We start from the raw sequence: 26,175 nt of genomic DNA, 5'->3' as shown, positions 1-26,175 counted from the left end.
TTACTAAGGGGAAGGTTCTATTGCCAGTGATTTAAAAAAAAATGTTTTATGTTTTTGGAGGTTGACAGTGTATACTAGAGTGTTAAGTGTTTTGAAGACAAGTGTGGAGGTATTAGATTGTCTGTGATTGATGTGTAGCATAGATCAAATCCATGGCATTCTCACATTTTAGACTGAGGGGGTTTTCAGTAGGCTGTAACACAGCTAAAGCATATTTTGTATTTTTATATAAGTATTATTATTTTAAGTACAGTAGTAATAACTGGAGGTTGTACAAATTATTTTCAGTCAACTCATCTTTGTGAATAAGGTCATCTAATACTTGATCCTTTTCATTTTGAACAGTATCCACATGTCAGCTTTGATCTGTTTCTTCCACGCTTGTTGTCAGGGTGCTGCACAGGGCACTGTATGTGGTATCCATGGAATTTCCTTGCTGGTCTTTTTAAAATCAATTTATGCCTGATTTGTATGAGATCAGCTGTTTGGAAGATGTAGGCGAGTCGCCGCTAAACTCTTTTGTCTGAGGTGTGAAACAACAGCGTGCAATCTCCTCAGGTTCCTACTAGTTCTCTTTTGTCTAACTGACATTAATGGTAAGCATATAATTTGTATGTATTTAAACTTTGCCAACCTGTAAATAGAATGTCGGTTTTACATGAATACCCCTAAAGATAATTATGCCATCAAAGAATGGGAGAATAATGGATGTTTGTTATAGCATAAACCACCCAAATGCTAGAACAAATTGAGTTCTTGTTTGTGTAGGAGTGAACTTGGTTACACCTGGAAGTTTTCTTTCCCTGTTACTTTGTTCTGTGAACTTTAAGAAAAACCCAACAGAGCACTGTGTAACTTGTATAATTCGAAGTATGGAGATGATTTTGTAGGATCAAGTCCCATGAATGGATTGAGAGAGATCAGTTTTTCTTTGATCTGACTCTGTAGGTAGGAGCTAATTAATCTAGAAGGAAACATTGTAGTCCAGAGTTTGAGTTTTGAACCCTTCTGAAAATACATTGTAGTGGATATCCGTAAGACGAATTATAAGGTTTGTATGAATGAAATGTGAATAGGAAGCTGAGGCTATGGAAGCACCAGAAGAAACAATGAAAGACGGATAAATAAATCAAGATCTGATGACACCTAGAGCAGCAAGATCACAGCACAGTTAGATGAAGGTTTTAAAGACCTTGAGATTGGGAAAACAAATGACTGAGTGAAATAATGGACAGACAGAAGCTGTTAGGAAATGATTAAGGTAGGACAAAGAACAGTACCCCAACCATCAGACATCCAATCAGAGAGACAAAAGACTATGAGTAAATAACCGACACTGTTCTATTCCCTTGAGGACAGGACAGAATGGAGAGTCTAAAGGTCAGGATCCCCGTCAACTCCTGAAAAGTATGAAAAGTGCAACCATATCCTCTCCTTTGTAAGAAAGCCCTGGAGACATGAAACATTTATAGTTGGTGTCTCTTCTGCTCCATGACAGTACAGGTAGTAATAGACAGACTATTTCAAAGCATGTGTTTCTGTGCTTGCAAATTTGTGTGTATGAGAAAACAAGTGCAAATGATTTTATTTATTTTTTTAATGTAAATCATTATTAAGAATGATCATCTTCCTCTCTTGCAGAGGCTTTCCTACACTCATTTAGCTTTGTTGTCACAATATTGCTATGATATTCCAAGCAAATATTATTATAGCCTCAAAAGTTGCCCTGGTTGATTTCTAAATAATTACAAGTTCTGCTTTACTGTTAAAGAATAGTATAGTATAGACAGCTGAATGCATCTGAGCCAGATTTATGAATGATTTCTTTGTAATGTCTGTAATGCATTTTATATAGTTATATCACAATTACAGTTAAAAGGTGTGAAAATGTCAAAAGTTTGATGTATCTCTGAAGACCATCAAACCACTGTTTTTCCCCTCTTTCCCCTTTTTATTCACCTATGCTATTTGTTGAGCATTTCTAATTACAATGATTTTTAAAAGTGTACTCCTTGTAAAGCTGATCTTCTGTCTTGTAGAGTTTTCTCTTATTTAAATGCATAACCACAGAGCTCTTGCTGCAAAATATATCAAATATGGAATTGGGCTTTGCTCCTTGATTATAGTTTTCCAGTTACATGATAATTACAGGTTATGATTACAGGTATCAAAATTAATTACACCATTTCAGTTACACTGTTTTATACAATGATGCTGCTATTTACATGACTTGTAAAAATGCTTGGAAATACACTGATAGAAAATACAAGAAAACTTCCCTTCTACAGTCTTTGCTTGGAATTCAGTCAACATTTCAAGAGTGCAGATGTTTAAGGAAACGAGAATAAGAGCATAGGAAACAAAATATAATTCGGTCCAGCTCCTGACCAGGCCGATGGCATACTGTTTTTTATTGTACATATAGATCAGTGGTTTTGATAATGACATTGATGAAGAATTGGGCAAGACTAGAAACTTCTTTCAAAACCTCCAAGTGTTCATACATTAGCTGCATAAGTGAAAATCCCAGAGGCTGGGCTTGCTTTGTTTACCTGGAAGTTTGCCACTTTTCCCTTCTTTGGTTGCTTGCAGCAATAGGTGCTCTTTTGATGGAACTACAAATACATTCTGTGTAAATAAACACAGACACGTATGTTGTCTGTTTCTTTCCTGACTAGATTTATTCATTATCTGTTCTTTGTTTAAGCATGCCAAAGACCATAGTATTCTTATACTTAGCATTTTATGTATGTTTCATGATTTGATTGACTTTTTTTCTTTATGTAATGTCTTATTTGCACGTGGATTTTTTAAGTCAGCTGTCATTAAAATAAATGAGGGTACTTTCACTCATTTGAATGGCAGTTAGTGTCAAAACAAAATATGTTAGAATTTATTTTGCCTTGTAATGAAACTTGCAATGCTATATTTGCTGCATAACCTAGAACATTATGAAAATTAACTACTGCACCTGCTCAATACTTAATATTCATTCTTGCGTAAAAATATCTGGCTCATTTCAAATAGTTTTCCCACAACACCCAAAGACCTGAGCATGCTTGGTAGGCAAATTCTAGTAATTTTCATTTAGGTCCTCTCTCTTATTTAGGGAGCAGAAACAGCCTCAACTCAGGTTACAGTCATGTTTTTTGAGGTTCCAGCATGTAAACCCATTTAATGGATTTCCATGTTTTTCTGATGCCTTGTACAAAAGTTTACGCTGCTGAGGCCTGAATCCATTCAGACAGCAACTCTGTTTATAAAGCAAGCGCCAGCTCAACCTTGCATGACATACTGTTGCTGAAAAAAAACAATAGCATTTTGAAGTTAATGAATCTTTTCTCTAAATGAGATGTCACTAAGCAGATCCTAAGTCTACCAGAGTCTTGACAATTTTTTACATATTTTAATCCCAAACCATGGTTATTTGCAGAACACAGAAGATTACATAGCATTTCTAAATACATTTAATCCCCAGAGTCACTGAAGCTTGTGACACAATATGAGCATTCTTATTAAATCTGCAGAACTTCTGTCTGATTTTGCTTTGCCAGACTGTGCAAGCAGGTAACAGTCTGGAAGGGCAATGATATGTCTGTAAAGAGTGAGTAACAGGGAGAATCAAGGAAATATGTGATGAAACAGATGCTTTTGAGTCATATCTGTATGTTGTCTTGAGGTTAGATTATGTACATATATATGTTTAATATAAGAAACTTAAATGATATTACTGTGCCTGATCAGTGTATTTGAGATGAACAGAGTGAAAACACTTTTTTCACCTCAGCAGCCTTCAGTGCGGCTTGGGACAGACCGAGACGTATGGTGTTAGGAGCCCATTAAGCAGGCACGCTGCCAGGCACAGGGTCTGCCTTCACGATGGAGCACATCTCCTCAGAAAGATTGCTGGGAAGGATCTGAGACAAATAGAGCTTTCTTTTAAATGGTACCTTCACAGCTCTATGAGCACTGGATTTCTGATGGGGTTTCCCCTTGACTGCATTGTTTTATAATGACAGCATTACTATTTTATTATTAAGGTGAAATATGCATCCTTATCTTGCGTTGTTGATGACTACTCTTTTGTTTATGCATTTGCGCATACTGTGCTGTAGGAAGGATAAATTCTTTTAGTTTTTTCACATGAAAAACAGTTGTTAAACTACCCCTTTACTCTCAAGAATGCTACTCCCGTCCCGCCCCCCCCCCCTTCGTTTTTCAAAGTGCCCTTCCATTTCTTCTGGTGGGTATTTTTTTTTCTTTTCAAACTTTGATAGTTGTAGAAGCATATTGCATCTCTGCTACCTCCCTGTAGTTTGGCTAGTGGTTAGATCTTTCTGTTGTTACTTCGGACAGTTTCTGTATACAGTTTTGATCTATGGCTACCTGTGTTTACTACTGCAGCTTTTAGCTTTTGCTCAACTTATGCAGAGAGCATTCCCTTTCTACCAAGGTTTTGATATGCTGTTCTGCAGCAGGCTTAGGCTCCAATGCTTTTACTGTGTTAGTCAAGCAGATCCCTGAGTATATTAATGTTAATTCATACTTCCCAGCACTATAGCTGAGGCTTTTAGTAGTAACATAAATTTAAAGAAATCAATCAATACCAAGGAACCCATCTCTTCACATCATGATCTAAATCACACTTAGAGCAACTTCACTGATTTTGCTCAGAATACAATGAGATTTCATTCCAGAATCTTTGTCTAATTAAAATGTTAAGCTTTTTTTCCCCCTCTTATTCCTAATATTAGTAAGCACCTGATATGCCTTAGCATTGAATTTAACTTTTAATTAACCTGTATTGGCAGTTTATGCAATGCCTTATTAGTCTGCTTTGTATGTATGTTGATAACAAGTGAATATGGAACCTGCAGCATTTCTCTTACAGGGTGCTAGTTTGACACTACATGCAGCCAAAAGTGAATCCCATTTGAAGAGCGCAAACAGCTGAATTTTCTTATGTACTCAGTTTGAGAATGAGAGAGAATGAGGAGCAAAGGTGAAATTCGAGGGGCTGAAGTGATGTGCTTGAGGTCTTTCTGATAACTGGCTGCAAGCTGTAACTTTTTTCTCCTGTGGTTCGTAACCAGAAGACCATAATTATCTTTAAGAGAATAAAAAAGGAATATTGGCCTCAGTTATCACCTGTACTATATTGCATGGAAAATGAATATATACTAGAGAAAGTCTCAACTTCCAGCAGTGGCATTCCCTAATTAAATAACTGGATTGAATAACTTGGGGGGGATGGGGGTGAGGGGAAGAGAGAACCACTTTCCTGAACGTTTTCTTAGTCCTGTGTGAAGATTTAAATTATTTTTAGAAGCTGAAAAGTGAACTATTCTCCGTAACTGGGAAGTATTTTCACTATATTTCATGTTGAATTTCTTAGTTTGGGGTTTTGTTTTGGTTTGTTTTGTTTTGTTTTGTTTTTTTTTTATTAATGAGGCAAGTAGAATTTCTGTAGAATTTCCTTTCTTGTTTCTGTTTTTCCCTTTTTCAGTCTTTGTTATTCCATGAAATTTTAAAAATTAAAATGTTAGGAAATTTTAATACATTTTTAAATTACATTTTTGCTGTGAGGAAAACTTTGTAACAAAATATATGTTGCTTTATATGGAGACACAGACACATGTACATGCACACACACAGAGCATAAAATACCAGATAATGTGTTTCATGCTAGAAATGCTACTTGATGCAGTTAGATAGCATTTATTTTTTAAAATAAATACACATTACCCCCTGGAAAATAAGATAGTTAAGGAGTACAGTAAAGACTCTAGTAAGAATAAACCAGTAATTATCATGATAACTTTCAGAAGTCACAAGGTTTTCTGAAATTTTTTTCTCAGTTCTACGTTACCTGTTTAGTATACCAAGGGAACTGTGTTTTGATGGTCCCAACAAAACTCTCCTCTTTTTTTGTCAGTAAAACAAAGCGCAGAACAAAGAGAAGCATGGCTCAGGAGTGGACTCTGTACCATCTGTTGAACCATAACTAGATTAGGAAAAGTAGTCCTCACAATTGGAGGGTTGTTGTAAGATCTGTCCTTTGAATAGAATTATGTTGTGCCTGAATTAAATTATGCACATGAAGAATAATTATAGGCAAGTCCCAAGACTGAAAAAGATTAATTATAGGCCTATTATTAGAAGCTTCTTTTGCATAATCCTGTTAGGTTGATCATATGTTCATTTTTCCCCATATGTGTGGGAGCATATTTACTAATTTTATGTAATTGAATACAGTGCTGTTTATTTAGGGTTTTCATATTCATTTATTTTAGCTTTATTTACCAGCATAATTTCAGTCTCTTGTTCCTCTCCGAAGGTGAATTTACTTTAGATATTACACAGAACGGTTTATTATGGGGAACAATTGACTATACAGAGAACAAGGCCTCTTCCCTATGGTAGCGAGTCTCTGTTGGTACGCTGGGGTTATTGAAAAGGAAACAAGTGCAAAAGGTTGAGTTTGGTACTTTGAGACTTGTCACTTGATAAATGAACAGTTATCACAATGTTGCTAATCTGTTTGGCTCTGCCTTCTGCCTTCAAGTGAAAAAGTTTGTGTATTTATTTATGTACACAGTACATTTCTTAGAAATTATGCAGAGAGATTATCTTTTAAAAAATTAATTGTATTGAACATAAGATTTTAAGCATTTGGCTTTCTCAAGGCAAGACTATAAATCTGTTTGGCTTACTCTGTTCCTACTATAGTTGGCATCCTCCAGCTGTCAAACTATAGGTAGATTTCACGCAAAACTCTCATTCGAGATTCTACACAGATTGTGGCATGCAAGTGTACCAGAGATAGATACTTGCTTATAAATAATGCTAATGGCAGCATTGGGGAAAAATTTAGGAAATTAATTGCTTTGCGTTTTCTGTGCAGAATACAGATGTGGACGTAGTGCACTGGACTGGTCATTAGCTTCTTAGTATACGGAAGTCGTCTGTTGTGGGCACTTATACCTAAGGTTTCAGGGAGAAGAAATCCAGTATTTTAATAATTATATCACAGTGTACAAGCAAAGAATAGGATTAAAGTTGCACAAATCAAATATCTTCTTAGCTTTTGAAGACACTGTCGACCTTAATCTAGAATTATTTTTGGAAGTAAATGTTGGATCATATAAATCAAAAGCAAGAGCATTGACTCTGGAGTGGCTGTCACAGGTTGAGAACACTCATGTGACAACTGAGGTCCTGAAAAGGAGGGGACATGCACAGGTTGGGCTGGAGCTACAAGAAACTGAAGAGTTGTTGCCTTTTTTGTGCTTCCCATCAAAAGCAAAACCATATGTGGACTTTCAGAAGTAATTGCAGGTATTGCTTTCAAGACCTATCTGTGCAACAACAGTTTCACACTTAATATCTTAAGCTTACCAAATCCCAATATGCATATTAATTGTTTTTATATGAAATTGTCATTCCTGGGTTTGGTGTAAAATTCTCCCTTGGTAATAATCATGGTCTCTGGTCTGCAGAATCACTGTTTTATTCTGGTGCTATTTCTTTTCCTGGGGCTGAAACAGACAATACGATGCAGTAAATAGCTCTGTGAAATACCTTTTATTTTTCCCTCTTATCCTTTCTTTCCTCACACAAATAGATGGTCTTCCTGATTTGACTTAATAGAACATGCCTACTTGCAGATAGAAATAGCAAAAGCTATAGCAGGATTATTCAAAATGTAATGTATCTGTTTCAAAATGGTTGTGAGTGTGCCAGATTTTTGTGTCAGGCAGAACAAAAGCCATAGGTATGTAGCTCTTGAAATTTCAATGATTTCTCAGATAGTAAAGTAATAACTAACTGTATGTTGTTACCTTTGGGGCAGTTTGTTTCCCAAGTACACTCTAATATTAAAAAAGAACAAACAAAATCCACCTTGCTTTTTATAATCTAAAAAAAAAAGCTTACAAAACTCACCTGACTATCCATCAAACCAAGAAGCTTCTCTGTTATGTTGCTGGTGAATAGAAACTCCTGGCTCATATAAACGGGAGAACAACATCTATACCTAGTCCCAACAGTAAAATCGAACAATTCCCAGTATAACCTCTCTTTTGCCATCTTATCAGTCTTGTCAACATAAGTAAGTCACCGCTGGAAGAATGCACAGCTTCTCGCTTTTTTTCAGGGTACAATTACAGTTATGTACTATACAGGTCAGGTACTCTTACATGACACGTAATTCTTAACTCAAAATGTAAATTTGTTAATGTATCAATAGGAAGGAAGAGATGAAATCATACTTTTTCTTCTGGAATTGTTTTTATTTCTTCTAGAAAGCGCTTTGTGTTTGTATTTTTGTTTTTTTCTTTTTAGAAATCTTTTTTGGTTTGTATTTGATCTGATACAATGCAAAGCTGGTTCAACACAGTTCATGTTGATAATGGCATAAGTACTTCCGTACAGAAATGTGTGCTTATATGTAGTTCATTAAACCAAAAATATTGCTGTTCCCCCAAATTGTGGTCACCTGGCTGGTGTTCTTCCTTCTCCAAAGCGCTGTCTTTTTTAAAAGAATGCCAAATTAAACAGAGCACTACAGTGATGGAGAGAGTGTACCCTGCCTGGTTTGGGTGACACAGCAGTCACTTTCACACTGCCAGGAAACAGAAGAGCTGTTTTGTAGCTATCTTGTTTTCATATACCATCTCCAGTACAAATCCTATTTAAGAAGTTAAATTTCCCCAAGCAGTTGCAGTAAGTGGGAGGAAACAATTTGTCATTTCCATCTTAGTCTTTGTGGCAGGGGTTTCTCCTGCTGGATAAAGGTCTGGTTGACTCTGGGGTTGATCCCCTTGCACTGTTTTTTTTCTTGGAAATAAAGAACTAGCTTGGGCTCTGCTTAGGGGCACTTCAGGAGGACAGAGGGCACTTGTCCCTGTAACTCCTTTTGGACCAGCTGAGGCTATTCAGTGCTGGAGGTCAGCTGACAAGAGTTTCTTTTGGAGCTTTTAAACTTTTTAAACAAAAGGTGCTGTGTGTAGTTCCTGGACATGCAATGCTATGTCTCTTTGTTTTTGTACACTGCCTGGTTTTTTTGTTTAGGGTGGTTTTTTTTCGCTTTGGAACTATGAAAATCAAGACTACTGTTTGAGGCAGTTCTTTAACACAGGATATTTATCTCAATGGATAAAACCTACTCGCAAGATTTTGATGAGACAAAGTAGAGTGCCACCAGAAAACAAAGAGGTAATTGCTTTCTTAATTTCCCTGTGCTTGCTGTCCTGAAGGAGGCATTACTGTTTATCCTGAAGTGTCTCTGGCTGAAGCTTCTTAAGTTGAGACTTAAAAAGTTTTTTTCTTTTCCAAGTCTTGCTACATTATTTCATTGTAGTGGATGCCTTGATTTCCTTCCTGATGGCCTAGTAAAAGCTCTGCATTGAGAATGAGCTGTCTTCAGTTTTCTATTCTTTCTCATTAAAGCAAAGAAATTGCTTTTGCATTCTGGCTTTTCACATGTGCACGTACCTGAATGTATTCCCTACTGTATCTGGATATGAAATTTTAATACATGGATCCATACCAAATTAGTATTAACTTCAGCTAACTGAGTGAAGATCTGGAGCAGTAACACTAGCTTTAGAAGTCTGGAGGATGCACGCTTATCTGTGCTGTTGTTCTCTACACCATCCCAAGATGCATACCTGTGGTTTCGCTGTTACCCTGCATAACTCATCTGTAGCAGTTCTGGCCTGGATGTCAGTCCAGTGTTTAGTGATTTTGTAGCTAGACCATAATGATCTCTATGTGGACCCGGATCTCTATATAAGACAAGAAGTGGTGGGAGGGGAGCAAAAAACCCAAAGACAAAACCAATAACTGTTGTCCTTGTCAGATCACAGCCTTCATCTCAGGCAGGAGTGTGAGTACAGAGCAGAAGTCCTGGCTTCCTGCGTATCTGTGCTAAAAGTTCTAATAAATAAATATGGCATTATTGAACAATATATTGTATTGTAGATCTCTTTATCTTTTCAAGTAAAGCATGTCCTCAAAATCAATATTGCTGGAGGTGCTGGGCTGTACCTTTAACAGGCAGGGTGTAATAGAGATATCTGTAAAACAGTTTTGTGCTTGCCTAATCCAGGTGGGACTGGAGAGCTCCCTGGTATAATTTAGGGATTTCTGGGAGTCTGTTTTAATTTAATTTAATTATGACTGTCTTGTTAATTTCTGCATCAGAATAAGAAATCTTTGCAATATTGCATGGCGCATGTGCCTAAGTCTAATGTACCTTTGAAGGTTATGATTCTACTTGAAAGTTATTTTCTTACTGTAATAGAAATGCTCACCAGTGTATCAAATGGCCATTTTGCAATTTGTACATTTTAAATATCAAAGTTTGGTAGGTTGTACTTTACCTTTCCTTCCTTATCTGTGACTACGTAATACAAGATGAAATGACCAGATGACTGAAGTTTTCTTCATTTGTCAGTTGTATTTGTTCAATAATTGGAATGAAGATAACATGTAGAATAATGATAATTCAATTTCCCCAAGAGGAGAATTAAGTCCAGCAGTATGAGAGCAATGCTTATCACCAAAGAGGAGCTGAATCTTCAAACTGAGCATATCGGGAAACAAATCTAAGACTGTGCAGAACATTTACACTAGAGGGAAGCCCCATCACAACTGCAAATATGACTTAAAACTGTTTTACTCAGCCATGTTAAAGACGCGTGTCATAGTGAGATTTGGATGACATGAAAAAATGTGACGCTGGGAGAGATGCTCAGTCTTTTATCATCACTAGAAAGTCCAGGAATCAGTAGGGATCTAGTGGCGCTGCTTGTTTGTTCCATTTCTAACTTTGGTAGGAAAAGTAAAGCAAGCCTTAAGAAGAGACATCCTCAGCTGAAGTACATTGTTGTTATTATTTTACTAATGTTAGGTAGTTCTAGATATGCTATAAAAAATACCAGAGAGAACTTATTTTTCTTAACACTACTTTCTTTGTGCATGTTTATGTTGGGCCATGGTTTTTTGGGGTTTTTTTTTGAGGAGGGGGTTGGTAAGTTCTTTGAGATTTTTATAGGTGCTCAGCATCACAGTAACACATTTCAGTAGGAGCAGCAATAGACTGACATAAAAAGCTTCTAAAATTCTCATTTTCTGTCTGGCATAAAGTTTCCTGGGTTCTATACTGTAATCAGTACTATACAAGAAGGTTCTTTTTCAAATATGTGTCATAAAGCTTCCCTTACATACAGGGCTGGTCAGTTTGCTCTGCTTGTATGGGTCTTTTCCACAAGGGAAAAGAAAAATGAAAGGTAAGGAGGATTTTTTTGTGGAAATGATTTAATACGGAGGTATAATTGTGAAACCTTACAATTCAACAGCATGATTTGTAGATAGTGAAATATTACTTCTGTTTTAAGGAATTAGATTTTAAGTTGCTGTATCTAAAGGAAGTAATTTTTTTCCCCTTATTGATGACGTAACAATATATAATTGACATTATTTTGTTAAAGGATGAGGGACAAGATTCTTCTGTTGGAAGTAGAGAATTTATCTTGACTTTTTTTTTTATTATTTTTTGGAAAACTTCATGCTCTTGAAAACTAAGCTAACAATATTTATAAAGACCCAACTTGCCTTGAAAGTCCAACTGTAGAAATCTAGCAGCTTAGAGGGCCCTTGGAGATCTTCCAACTTACCATCAAATAAACCTTTTATTCCTCTTAAACCAGCTGTAAGGAAGCAGAGAGAAGCATGATGTTTTATGATGCTGATTAAGGCAGTAATCTAGTGTCTGCTTTATTCAACATATAAAGATACGCTGATGAAACACTGATAAGCAGTCAAATTACTGCCTCAGGTTAACAAACCTGCAATCAGTTCTATTTTTTTTCCACTCTTCTAGCGGTTGTTGTTTCTTAAGACTCCTTGAACAACTGTATTTTAGTCTAAGCAGATGTTTAATCATCATAGTTTAATCATTGGTAGATATTCAGTGACAAGGGATTTCAGTGTTTGAAGGCCTGACCTTGAATTCTTAAAAATCACTGATTTTGATACAAATTTCGTATGTAAGGAATGATAGCTCAGATGTTAATTATGATTGCTTTAGCATTTGTGTACCGCAGTGAAGTCTTTAAAAGTTGATTGCATTTCACACAAGTACAGTAATCTGTCCAAATGTATGAAATTGCAGGCTCATTGCAACAGATGTTTTGATTTAGTGTAATGTGCCAAACAATTTTGAGGTCTTCCTGTGTATAGATTTCATTGCTGTAGTAGCTTGGAGGTTTGTGCTAATTTCTCAGTGAAAACTGTCCTTAATTTTCTCTAACAGTATTTGTGTTTTGATGTAGCTATCATTTTTAATCCGCACCAATATAATAAAAGAGTATGTTATTTTTATTAATAAATTTGCATTAAAACCCCCTGATTTTTTCTTTTCATTCTAATAACTTTTCATGTGGTTGCTGTTCAATCCAAGAACTTTCTCCCAACCCCATTGAAAAAGAACATTTTGTGAGTTTCAAAAGATTGTCCAATTTCTTTTCAGAAATGCCATCAGTCCAAATGCATAAAAGCTATAATAAAATTGAAATAAAATCATGTTTCTAGGCATCTGGACACCAGAATGCTTAGCATCTGTGGAGTTCAGCATAAACTTCCACCACCCTAATCCCCATTTTATGCTTAGTGCTCTAGAAAATATCTTAGTAGACTTGGTCATCTTGGCCACTTAGATCGTAGTAGCCATTCCATCAGAAATGAAAATTCAGGGTCAGGTGCTACGCTGGGCTGTATCGGTAGCAGAAAGAGACTGGCAGGCACCAATCTCAGTGACTGGTAAGTATCCTTCATGGGACTATGAACCTCCTTGGCATCTCCACAACCTCCAGGCTTGTTTGGTTTTCCAGTAATTTGTGTAGAGTGGGAAGGTAAATGACCACAGCCAGCTTGCTCTTGGTTGCGTTCCTTACGATCAGTCTTATTCTGGCATGAATTTCAATAGTCCTTGTCATTAGAACAGTACAGGACAGGTGCTATTTATGAACAGATAAAGTAAAGGGTTTCCTGTTGTCTTGTTCAGTACTATTTAGCTGCATAAACATAGTAGGGTATTATGCAATGTATAGTCCACTGTAGTCCACAGGTGGATTTGTATGGGTCTGTGAACACAGGTACCACTGTGGTACCACAGATGCTGTTTCTGTTAGTTATCGTTTAAGATCTTGCTATCTAGTCAGGCTTAAGACAGGACATTTGTGAGGATAATTGATTTCTAGTCAATAAGATCAATAACGCTATGCCAGTTCTTTAATAACATCCTATTGATGCCTTATGTAATGATTTATACCTGAAATAGTACAGCACAGGCAAACACTCTGGTGTTTGATTCTATTTTTTTGGAGGTCAAAAGTTTGGAAATATGGCAATAAGGCTGTTTAACGTCATAGAAACTAACATGCAGGTTTCCTAAAAGTTGTAGAACTGTTTGCAGCAAAGTGAGCAATGTAGTTCTTGTTTTCAAGGGTTCTGGCAGCAAAAGCAGACCAGCGTAAGAACTCAGGCAAGTACTTTTATTATCACTCAGTCCAGGCTGTGCTGGAACTTCATATGTAGATGGAACACATTATCCTTGCAGTGATGTATTTGTATGTGAAATGCTGTCCTTACTTGTGGCAAACTACTTAAAATGCAGTCTTTCTTAATGTAAACTATCTGAAGAGTTTAAAAGGAGAAGTTGACCAAGGATGACTGAAACTTTTTTGGTATATGCATTTATGGTTTGTTTTTTTTTTTTTTTTTCTCTTTAAAGGCATTATATTTATTTTTAAGATTAATTTACCTTGAGTAGTTTTGGAAATAAAACCAGCACTTATTTCGTTATCTAATACTAATCAAGTTTTTGCTGATACTCAGATCTTCACGTTTGGGTAAATACTTTTAAATTGCAAAGATAAAAACTGCATGTAGCAAGTCCAAATGAAATAAGTGGACTATAATGGTTTATATTATGTCGGTTCTTACTTTTCTAATTTCATACAGAAATGAAAAATATGAGGGCGTGAGGAATAAAATACTATGTACTTGAAACCAACAGGATTTTTTTCATTATAATCTTTAGAAAGAACCTCTTTTACTAAGGTATAGGGATGGAAGTAGGATGCCTCTTCTGCTCCTCTCTAGCCTTGGCAGAGTGAAGCGGCCGGATAAAAATCTCTGCTGGTTGTGGGTGTAAATACTGCGTGTAGACAGATTGTCTCCACATGCTGGAGAGGCGTATCTGAAACTCCGAGAAGAGGGGAAGGTGTAAGCTTGTAGCTCGCACTTTATGTTGGGGGGTTTGTACATGTAGTTCCGTCTTTGTGATTAGAACTTCTTGGGATTAGTTATAGATGAGTATTTAGAAGATTATAGGTATCAACATTTTGTAAATGTTGGATACTGTGGTTTAGCTGATCCTGAAGGTATAGTTCACTGATTCCAGTTAATTAGGGCAGCAATAAATCAATAGGTTGCTCCAGTCCTGATTAGACTTTAAACTCTGTGAGCTAGCAGTTTCTCACTGTAGCACTAAAAGAGTATTTCAATAAGTTTAGTAAATGTGCACATAATAATGCTTCCAGTTCTAAAAAGTGAAAAACACTTAGCACAAATGTTGGTGTTTTAGGTTCATAGCTTGGAAGTAGGCTTGAAAAGAAACCAAGTTCTAAACATTATCTACTTTAATGCTGCATCTTCTAAGCCTCAGGAGTCCAAGGACAGTCTTCAGTCAGTCTTTTCACATGCGGTACCCTGTGTGACTAAGAAAAAATAGAAAAAGTCAGTCATTTGAACAGACCATTCAATATGGTCATTTGTTCAAAGGATCCTACAGTCCATTGCTTCAGCTATATTGAAGTGTGCAGTATGTGTTAAATTGCAGTGAGCAGTCATGGTCACACTAGGAATTAATGGTAACAAAAATAAATGAATTTCAATTCCATATTTTATGAGTCACTAAATTTTTTCTTCATTTCAGGGGAAAGTTACCTAGCAGTCATAAATTTTAGACATATTAAAAAGAGGTAAAAATAAGCATACACCAAAACACACACACCCCTAAACACACACAAAAAAAAAAAAAAAAAAAAAGAGCAGTTGCCTTTTATTTTTCTGGCACCTGCTATAAAAGGGGGAAGAACAAGATCCAAAACATCCAAAACATACTTGCAGAAAAGCTAACTAGCTAAGCTGAAGAACTTCTTAATAAACAAAATGTTGAAAAAAACCCAACAAAAACCACCCTGAAAAAATATGTAGGAACAATGAGTTCTGATCTTGTAAAACCATGGGAAATGAAGAGTGACCAGAAGTACCCACTGATCTGTGCTGTACCCAACGTTGGGTAATTACTTTCCAGCCTCCTACAACAATCTTAAATACCTTGTAGAAAGCCTGTGGTCAAAATAGGTTTTTGTTAAGGATGAAAATTTAACAAATCAACTGATTTGTCATGGACATTAGCGACTATGTGTGACAGAGATCTAATGCAGAGATCCTGCACCTATCCAGTGGAAGCCCTTGGTGATTTTGATTAAAGTAATATATATATGGCACAAAGATATAGTGAAATACTTTCTTCTCAAATGACTTTGGAGGAACACAGATCACTGATAAATTGATGATTGTACACTTTATTTTTCTTTGTAGGAATTCATATACACAGAGTTCCTTTCATAAGCTTGATTAAAGCTTGAAAAAGCTGTTTCAGAAATTCACTTCTCATATGACTAGAAGCTTACCTTCTTTAAATTATTATTCGTAATTTGTACTGATTTGGTCTCGTGCCAGCATTTACACTTTAAAAAATTCTAATTATTGTTATAGTGGAATATAATATATTCCTTCTTACACATGCAGTCTGAAGTGTTCATACAAGCCTAGGAATGCTCTTTACCACAAACCAATCCAGTACCAATATTTGTTCTGAGAAGATTTCTGCCCCAGTAGAACTACATTTAATTTAGTTTAGTGGGTGGATTTGAATAAGAATTAAAGTTGCATTAAATTTTCAGACAAAAGAGACAATTTTTTTCACCAAAATAAATGGTCTTTTGACTGTATCTCAATCAAAATTTAATTGAAAGTATGTATAAAACAAAAATGCATGTTATCTTTAAAAAATACTATGAAAATGGAATCTAATTTTTGAACCCCTTTTTTGTAAGAGTAAAGTGTGCTGTTTTCTTTGACAGTTTGGTAGTACCTCTGCCCGTAAAACTGATGATGACGGTATGAAATCATTAACAGGTGGCTTCTCTCATAGTGATTAACAAACAACTCATGCTTGAGGGACTGGATTAGTGCCCTTCCCTTTGAAATACAGAAGCAGACTGTGCTCATCCACGGCAGATGCCTTAGTTGCATCTTCATTATTGCCCTCTTCCATGTGGGACTTGCTGCAGTGCCTTGCGGTGTGCAGCTAATGGAGAAGCCAAGCACTGGAAGGTATTGTCCATCATTTAAATCTCAGGATGTGGTAGGGAAGGTGATGGGTAACTGAACAACCTGAATGGAGGTCTGCAAAAATAATTCTTGCAGTAAAATTGTACGGCTTCATGACATTTTGTGATCACAGGGCTTCCTGGAAATTCAACGTAAATAGCAGGCCAGGCCTGGAGCCCCAAGACTGCTGCAGTCTAGAGGTGTCCTTTGCTTGTGCACAACTTCTGGGAAATGGCTGTGTTGATTCGCTTTCTTCCAGCTCACAGTTGTCCTCCCTTCTGCACTGATGCTTGGGCTGTCACTAACATCTTATTTTTAACTGGTCTGACAGTGCCATGGCCAGAAACAATTTTGATATATTGGGGTCATTTGTTCTATGGCAGAAATGTTATCTTCTGTTTCAAACAACAAAAAAAGCAAACTTTTTCTGTATTCTTCATTTAATCTTAGGAGAACTCAGATGGGTCTAGAACCCCTCTAGTATTTACTGATTACTGTGTATTGCCAATTGTTCATACGTATAAAATCTTTTCAGCTTTTATAAATGAAATTTTCTTTAGATTTTGTTGGGTTTGCTATTGCAATACCTTTAAAAAAATAAATCTGTCTCTCTAAATGACTTTACTCTTTCTGATAATCCAGTTGATGAGGCAAATGTATAAAAATCCCACTAATGTAGGCTGAGGCATGTCCCAAAGTAGCTTGCTTCTCTAGTTAGAAAATCATAGAGCACTTAATAATCCTTCAGCCTTCTTGAGAAACGTATAACATTATTATGTTTGCTCAGATAGATTTTATTTAATCCTTTCAGAATATTGCATTAAGCTTGGAGGCTGTATTTACTCTTGCGTGTTTCCAGTTAGCAAAGGATAAAGTTGGAAGAAGGAATTATGGGTTGAACTGATTTCTAATAGGAAACTGTTCTGCTGAAACTCACAGTACATCTGTGTGTGATAAAGGACTACATCACTTTGATTTCCAGTCAAATAAGTGACTAAATTCTTCTTGACGGTATAATTAGGGATGTGCTACTTTAGCACTATTAACATATCAATTTGTTTTTTCCCTTCCACATGGTAACTGTCCTCCAGGAGGAAGCATTAATTCTTAGAACTATTTACGTGACTTCATTAACTGCTTCTGCAGCGTTCAAGTGGAGCTCACCCTGCAGCAGCCAGATACAGAAAACTCTCATGAGGAGCAGGTAAACGTGAAGCAGTCCAGGCAATGTTGTCAGTTTAGTAGGTTTGAAAGACACTTACCAAACTACAATCAAACTTTTGAAGTCTCTTGACACTGCAAAAGTGAGCTACATATCCCAGCAAAGCAGTGCATGAAGCAGTTTCAGAGCGAATTATTATTGTTCTATTGACCTTAGCACTATCTACAAAAGGTGCTTTTTCAAGGTCAGACTTGTTTGGGAATCGTGATTCTCTGCTAATGTCAAACGGGTAGTAAGCAACCCTGAACAGCCAGTAGGAGACTGCAGAAGATTCTGACATGATACACATCATAAGCGACTGTTAAATTGGTTCCAGTATGTTGTCTGGAAATCTGAGAACAGTTGGTTCCTCGAGAACTACAGCCCTTGGGAAGTTCAGACTGGCTTCTCTCTGCCCCAAGCTGGTATCTAAAGTTGTTTTTTAGGAGGGTCCGAGCACTTATTCTAATTCTGCACACAGACATGTACACAACTTGTGTTTTCAGTTGTGATGACTTTAAAAAACTACTTTTGTTTGTTTGTTTCTTTTAGTGGGTAAGTGAATGATAGCTTCATACAGTTGCTTAGCTGAAAATGGCTGGTATTTGGTAAGTGATTTGGGGAGGTATGATAAGTATTTGTCATATACTTTGCCAGGCATTATCTTCTGGCTAGGAACAGGAACATGGCACAGGTCCCTTGGTTTGGCCCAGGAAAGGTGTATTTTGTGATGTTGACAGGAGGCTGTAAATCTTGCCCAGAGACTGACCAACCCCATTTACAGCATTTCGGACAACTGTTTGTCAGAGCTCGTTTCTTTTATTGTGCCTTTGGTAATGAACTTTGTCTGGATATGCTTAGGGGAGCGTCTGTGTTAAATTCTTGACTTTATACTGTTCTTCAAGAAGTGAGTAACAGGCAGCGATACGCCAACACCACACATTTTACTTGTCTGTGTATTAAAACATTCTATAACGTTTAAATTCCTTATTCCCTTCTGCTTTCTGACCTGGAGTGAAAAATACATGAATAGACAGAGAAGTAAATTAATTCTAGACAGTATAAACTTGAAAATCTGCTAAGCAAAATTCAGCATTGGAGAGAGGCTATGAAAAATAGTGAACATATCTTGTATTGTTATAATGAAATTTTGTCTTGAATAGCGATTAGTATTTAAGGAAAAAGAAGGAAAAATGAAGAGCTGTTTCAGAATGACTTTTTTAACAGCAGCATAGACTCTGTTAACTTTTCTGGGTTAAATAGTTATTGGAGGTGCTGGAAGGAAAATAATTTCTCTTCTGAGAGCCCTCAGTTCGTCTAGCTTACTGACTGCACTTAGGTCAGGGACCAGCTCCAAGGATTCATTGCTGGTGTGTGCTTTCTGGCGTTTCTGCTTATCCTGTCTTGTTCTACCAGCTTTTAGGTGAACAACCAGCAATACATGCAGGAATAGTCACTTTGTGTTTCTTCTACAGGTTTCTTTGAAAACTCACTTGTCCATTAGTTAGCAATGGTTCTTATTAGTATGTTTTTCCAGTACCACACTTTCTTTTTATTACAAGAGAACATAAGATACTTGAAAGCCAAGCAATGGTTTTTGCTATAAATGTTGATAAATGAGCAAAGGAAGGACTGGATGAGATTGGATAAGTCTTTCTGTTTGTAGAATTTCTAATGGAAAGGAAAATTATTGAGAAATTTAATTTATTGTAAAAATTTTAGAAGTCTTTACATTGTAGTGATACTTCTTTTTTTTGAGGAGAAAATATATATTCTAATGAAAACGTGAAATGAGGGTGTTTGAATGCAATACTACTTATTATTCCTGTTGGCTGCCTTTCAGAATGTATCGAATCAGTAGGCTTTTGTTTGCTTTGTTTTTTTTTAATCAGAGCACTACACTCGTTTTAAATCTGTTTGGGAAACCTACTGAGACAGCATTATTCTGAATCAAACTGATAATGGAAATTGATGAGGGAAGGATAGTACAATGCTGATGTGAGTAATAGCCTTTAAAACAATCAAAGGAAATTTCAGACACAAATGGGTTTTCTAATCATGTTTTCTTCAAGATTGTATCATATACAAAAGGAAATAACACATTATTGAAGTGTATTGCATGTCTAATTCAAACCAACAGCACAATTTACCTTATGTCATTAAGTCTTACACAAATAGACAGTATTTTCCCACAAGGACACTATTTACTTCTGCTTGAAATATGAAGTAATAAGTCTAATAGAAGTAGGAAGGTGTAACATATTGTAAAGCTATTTTGTGTACCAACAGAATTTCCAATAAGTCTAGTTTTTGCATTCAGAAGCTCTGCTGTAAACAATTCACAATGATAATATTAGAAAAGTTTAAGTTGGACAGAAGGGAAAAAGATTATACTATGGGTCATAATTAAGTGTAGACTTGATATACGGTGTGTTGAGGTTTCTTTAGGCATGTGAATGGTAAAATAGATGGTAAGAACTCTAAAAGTTTAATTGCAGTCTTAACGGTGTACTTGCTTTTGATATAGGGGTACTCGGAGAATAAAGGACAGGGTTTTGTTTACACTTATGAGAAGGTCTGCCTTGGAAATTTAGAAAATTGTTGTAGCATATTTTTTGTAATGAGCAGTATGAGTTGGTGGCGTATGGTGCCCGCTTGGAAGGAATGAAGTTAGATATGAGAATTTTGTACTTAACAAAAATAAGATGCTGGGTTTACTGTTTATGGGTTGATTTAGTTTCAGGTCCATTTAAACATTTTGAAGAACAGACAAATGAATTAAATTAATCAGAAATTATTTGGTTTATCCACAGTCAAATCCTTTATTATTGTAGTGATCCTTCTTGGTACAAGCTTTTATTTCAAATTTTGTTTTTTTCCTTGAACTTTAATGTTTAGAATTGCATAAAGAATTCTGGATAAGGTTTTAACAATAAATGAGAACGTTAAAATAGCTGAAAATATCTGCTGCTTCCCAGTGTTTATTGGCAATGTATTAATTGAGGAAACCAAGGGCAGCATTTATAACTATTATGTATGACACCATTGAGTCACATTTTATGACACCTTTGGGTCATGGTTTGCTGCCGATTAATCTGTGTAGCTAACATCTTGCTCTCTTCAAGGGCATCTCACTTTGACTGCCAAAACGACAAAAAGTGGTAGTATCAAACCATGGGTGATATCTGCCTTCTGTTCTTTAATTAGTGAAATTTTTCTTTGAGAAATGCTTGGTTAGTCCAGACTGATGTATTTTTGCTAATGTAGTGTGGTGTTTTATAAAACATTCCTTTTGTATCTATCTTTAGTTATTTTGTAATCCAAAATTCCCACTATAGTCTTCCATACATTTGAGATAAAAGTAATTACGCAAACCCTTTCCAGATCTTATTTGCTACTTAGATTTAAAAATATCTCTATATAAAAATATCCTCTTTTTTGAAAGCTTTATTGCAGTACTTATTGGAAATGCAGAAAAACGTACCAGGTTCATGGACTTGGATTATTTTACCTTTAAGGGTTGCATGATACCTCTTCACACATTGTCTCAAGTTTGGTTGCAGTATCTTCCTTCTCTGGTCTCCAACTCCTGTCTACCTTTGCACTTGCACGCCACCTTATCGTTATTTTAGAAAGGTGGTATTTTAATTTAGCTGTTTAGATTATCTTTAACCTTAATTTCTAACTGTGTATGTATTTCTTCTTTTTCTGCTTATAGCATTAAAGAATTTTCTTGGTTTCATGACTTTCTTTTGCATGCTTAAGCTATGGCAATTTTGATTTTTCTTTGCATTGTTACGGCAGTAGTAGTGTGTCAGTTCTGTTCTGCTAATAAGAATATCAAGCACATCTCCACTTATGCCAGTTTTATTTTTGTCACAATACTGTGATAGCATCATGATCATAAAAAATTATTTTAATGCAAAATTAAGTTATCTCTGCCTTTTAACAAGTACACTAATTTTGTCAGAAATATGTGTCAAAATGTGAATCAAAATATGTGTCAAAAACTACTTCAGATTTTTTGTGGACATAGTGAGAACAGTGCTATTTCATCTCTTTAGCCAGAAACCTAAGGTAAGTGATAGCTGGAAAATAATGGTTTCCTATATTAGATTTTGTGAAGGAATAGGTAAAATTAGATTCAGGAAAGTTCTGGCCTGCCATGTCTGTTGTTATTTGTATAGCAAAGTTTCCAGCACTAAAGGACATTTCTCCTTTGCCTGAGTTCCTAAATTGTTTGCTTAATGGAGTAAAGCAATTTGTAGTGTTTCAGTGGTTTTGGGAACTGTTGTGGTTCTTTTGTTTTGTTTTGGGTTTCTTTTTTGTTTTGTTTTGTTTTGACCTCTTTCGATGTAGCAAGGACTGTAAGACTGTTCTGCTGAGTTCTAAGCTCAGCAAAGAAATCTTGCAGAAAATTCTGTTCTACATATTTGGGAAGGAAGAGTCAGAATTCCAAACTTAATAACTGGTAAACAGGTTTTTTCACCTCCTCAGAAGAACAACAAAACAAGCCATATGTGAACGAAATTAATTTAGCCATTGTTTCATTGTATGGACTCACCACTTCCAAATGAAATATGTGGGACGAGTATACATTTTATTTACATGTAAAGAATTCAAAACCAGCTGGAGTTCCATGAAACTTTCAAGAGATACATACCTTCTGAGGAGAGGAAGAGTTCAATTCTGAACCTAATTTTCAACTTGAAATCCGTGTGTTGATTTCCATGTGGATTCCTCTGTCTTCATGGTTGGAGTAAGGGAAAAGGCAATTTGCTGCTTCTATAATGTCCCCTGTGATTCTCTCATTTATTTAGGAACCTGCTGAGGAGAGGCGGGAAAGTGAAGAGGTGAAATGTAGTGGCAGAGGGGCATTTTACATCTCCCAGTCCCTGTGCTGTAGCTGTTATAGAGACCTTAGTTTTGGACAGATGCATGGATCACCACGTGAATCAGCTAAAAATAGAACTGTGTTTTGTATTCTGATAACCTGCCCAAGTTAGAAATGGCTATGTTGAAAGGTGACACGGATTCTTCTGTGAAGTAAGAGGTAGGAAAACTAGTGGCAAGGGGCTTGCAGAGTAGTGTCACTTGCTGGAGCCTTTGAAGATCTTACTATAAAAGCAGCACATTTCTTTATTGAAATTATTATGGGTTCTTTCATGGATATTGGTACACATTTGTTTGAGGGAAAGGTTAGGATGAGGGGTTTAAGTGTGCACAAAACACTGTTATATCTCTAAAAATTCAGTGTCATTAATTTGAAATGGAATCTGAAGATGATGAATTTGGCAAAAACTCAGGAATAGCAATGACTGAGAAGTTTCACTTTTGATTTACTGTGACTTTACTAACGATCTCTACTTTAACCTTATTAACTGCAAGAGACAAAACCACTATCCAAGAGACAGCAGAGAGAAACTGATGGCACTAACTCCCCGCTAATATCTTTGTGAATGAAAGAGCTCCTTTGAAGACAGAGTGCAGTAATCGGATGACAGATCCTGTGATAGTCAGGCACTGTTTAATGGCTTGGATCCTGAGGGGTCACGGCTCCACAGCTGGAGAAAGGGTAGCATTTCTGGTGGGACATGAGTTCTCCTGCCTCAGAAGTCATCTTCTGTTCCTGGATGACTGCTCTGTAATTGAGTTAAAAGAGCAGCTGTGTTGGTTCAATAGAGACATTTTTATAGAGAGTAGTACCATTAATTCCTTAGAGGAACAAATATGCTGCTGGCAGAATGATGTTACATGGTACGATCTTCCCAAGTCAAGGATAGGGAACCAATTACAGAAGAAAAAGATGAGAAATGTAAGGAAATGGCTAACAGCTCAGTGAGCTGCAGTCTCAGCATAGCAGAGTTATGAAAATATTGACTTTGCCAGGTCCAGATGAAAACAGGTCGGGAGTTAACAGCCTGTGGCTATATTCTAGCGATGCCTCTCCATCTATCAGGGGTGTTCACGATGCGCTTATTTAAAGTGAAATTTTCTTTTCTCCTTAGATTTTGCTTTAGCAGACTTATTTCGTGCCAAGCACTTCTGTGGATGTTTGGGGTTTATCTTTTAATCCTGTGTGTTTGCTTTGCTATTCTCTTGTCTCACAAGCTTTGCTATTAATAGTACTGCCAACAGTAAAAGCAGACTTCACTGCAGGTAAGCTCACCAGAAAGTTCTCCTGGAAAACTAGGTTAACAGTTGTAGTGAGGTTTGTTCAGGTTTTCTCAGTCACAACTGATTTAAAGAAGGTAATGACTGACTATTGTATAGAGGGATCCAGGCTCCTGAGATCACTAGCTGCCAGCAAGTTGTCTAAAATTGTACTTAGTTATGCACCTTTCAGAACCTCCTGTTTTCTTCCCTTTTCTGGATTTCTGTTCAGTATTTCTATGCTAGCCTCCTTTCCAAACAGTGGGAAAAGGTACTTTGGTCATGGTCAGTCTCTGCAGACAAGAGAAGCTCTGTGCTGAAGGGTGCAAACATTTGATGAGTGTCCGACTGTTCCCAGGCATCCAACAAGAAAAGACTTTCACTACAGTGTGCAAAGTCAGTGTAATACTGGTGTCCGCCACCCTCACCCTCATGCACGTGTCTGGCTTTTGGATAGTGCTCAGTCTTTTGGATGTCCCAGCAGAATATGAAGCACATGTGGCTACAGCCGTTTATCTGCAGCCCATGCAAAGAGGTCTTGCATAAGCTACAGAGAAACTGTGCCAACCCATTTATAATAACTTTCCCCCTGTATTTATGACTTTAAAAGTAAATATTTTTTTCAATAGATTGCAAGCTGCCTCCCGTACCTGAATAAAACTACTGTTCAAATCATTGGGAGGTTTTATTGCGGAAAGTTAAATAGCAGGGAAAACTGGGTTTAAATGATGTTGAAAACACTGTTGCTCTTTTCAGAGATAAATGTAATATACTCCAGAGGGTACAGTTTCCCTTTATGAAACATGCATGACTTGTATTAGCTGCTGTTTATTGCGCCTGTGGTTAGTAGTCAAGTGGTAAATGAATAATTTAAATTGCAGATGTGTGTCATTAACTCTCCTATCTTCCACGGTTTTATCAAAAACTGACCTCTACCAAGTCTGTCTGCAAAACAGATGGAAAAAGAGTAGTGAAGCTTTGGTGGTGTTTCTAGCTATTCTGTAACCAACTTCACTTTGATAAATATAGGTGGCCTGGGAAAATGAAATACAATTCTTATAGAATTTCTAGAACCTTTTATCAAAAGCTTAGTCATACCACAACACATGTAAGAGAGATCGATCAGTCTTTTTAAAAAAAGATTTTAAAATATTAGCTGTAGTTTCGTGGAGAATAAGGGACGCTTTCTCTTGTTTCTGTCAGTAGGTACTGCTATTTACCATAGTAACAAGGAACATCAGAAATCTGGGACAGTATCTTTTCCACTTCCTAAATTATTTTGGTTTGTGTAGTTATTTTTTTGCTGGTGAAACATGCTTTAGAGGCTTGAAATCAGGCTTGATTGTTGTAATCAACACTGAAAAGAACTTCTGGAAGTTTCTACTTCATAGTGTATGCAAGAATATAATTGAAAACTTGCTCACTAGGGACAACAGTACTGATCACGCTGTGCCACCCTTGCGTTTGCCTGTCAGCTGCCTAATGATCGTTGGCCTTAAGGCAGCTGTGCGCTTCTTGGCTTGCTTGCCTCTTCAGACATCCAGCATTCATCTTGGAGGGAGCAAGGAATCTGGGGAAAGTCCTGGTACAATCAGCACATCTTAAGTGTTTAAGGGTGATTGCCCTGCAAGGTGAGGTGTTCACCTGTTGTAAGTTGCCAATTGGTGACACTGAAGTAGAGCCAGACTGAAAGTCGCCCTAAGCAATAAACGCAGGCTTCCACCCGGGCTTTCGCAGCTTGCCAAGGCAAGCACGTCCGCAGCCTCGCTCCCAGGCAGCGCTAGTCTGTTACTAACACGTTGGGCATTGACTCCAGTTGAAAGCACGTGCTTCAAGATGAACTGGGGAAATGCTGTTCTGTGACTTGAGGAAAAATAACTCTGCTCTTGATACTGTTGTAATAGTGATGCTTAGCAACCCAGGTGAATTACGGTACTGCAGACGTGACCGCTGCGGCACGTGCTGAGCTCAGGCACCACACGCTGCAGTCAGTCCTGTCAGACCATATCTCTTGGGGTCTCCTACCTGGTAGGCTTAGGAGCTGGAGCGACTCAGCTGCAAATTACTAGTTTGTGGCACATACCATGAAAGAAGCACTCTAGGGGCGAGAACCACTCTGAATTTCATGTTAATTCATGGTCACATTGCTGGTTGTAGAAGTTTGGTAGGATGGATGTGAGAGACAGCTGTAACCATAACATTCAAATTTCCTAAGATCATTATTCCATGATCATATGGGGACTACTTAATACTGTTATTCAGCATTGTGACAGTGATTTTGTAAAACCAAAAGGCAAAGGACAGATTACTCTTTGCTGTGTGACTTTTCAAAAATTAGATTCCTGAACACA

The sequence above is a fragment of the Falco cherrug genome, chromosome 8 (assembly GCF_023634085.1).
Source record: "Falco cherrug isolate bFalChe1 chromosome 8, bFalChe1.pri, whole genome shotgun sequence".
In the NCBI taxonomy this organism is placed as follows: Eukaryota; Metazoa; Chordata; class Aves; order Falconiformes; family Falconidae; genus Falco; species Falco cherrug.
This window is presented reverse-complemented; position numbering follows the sequence as displayed.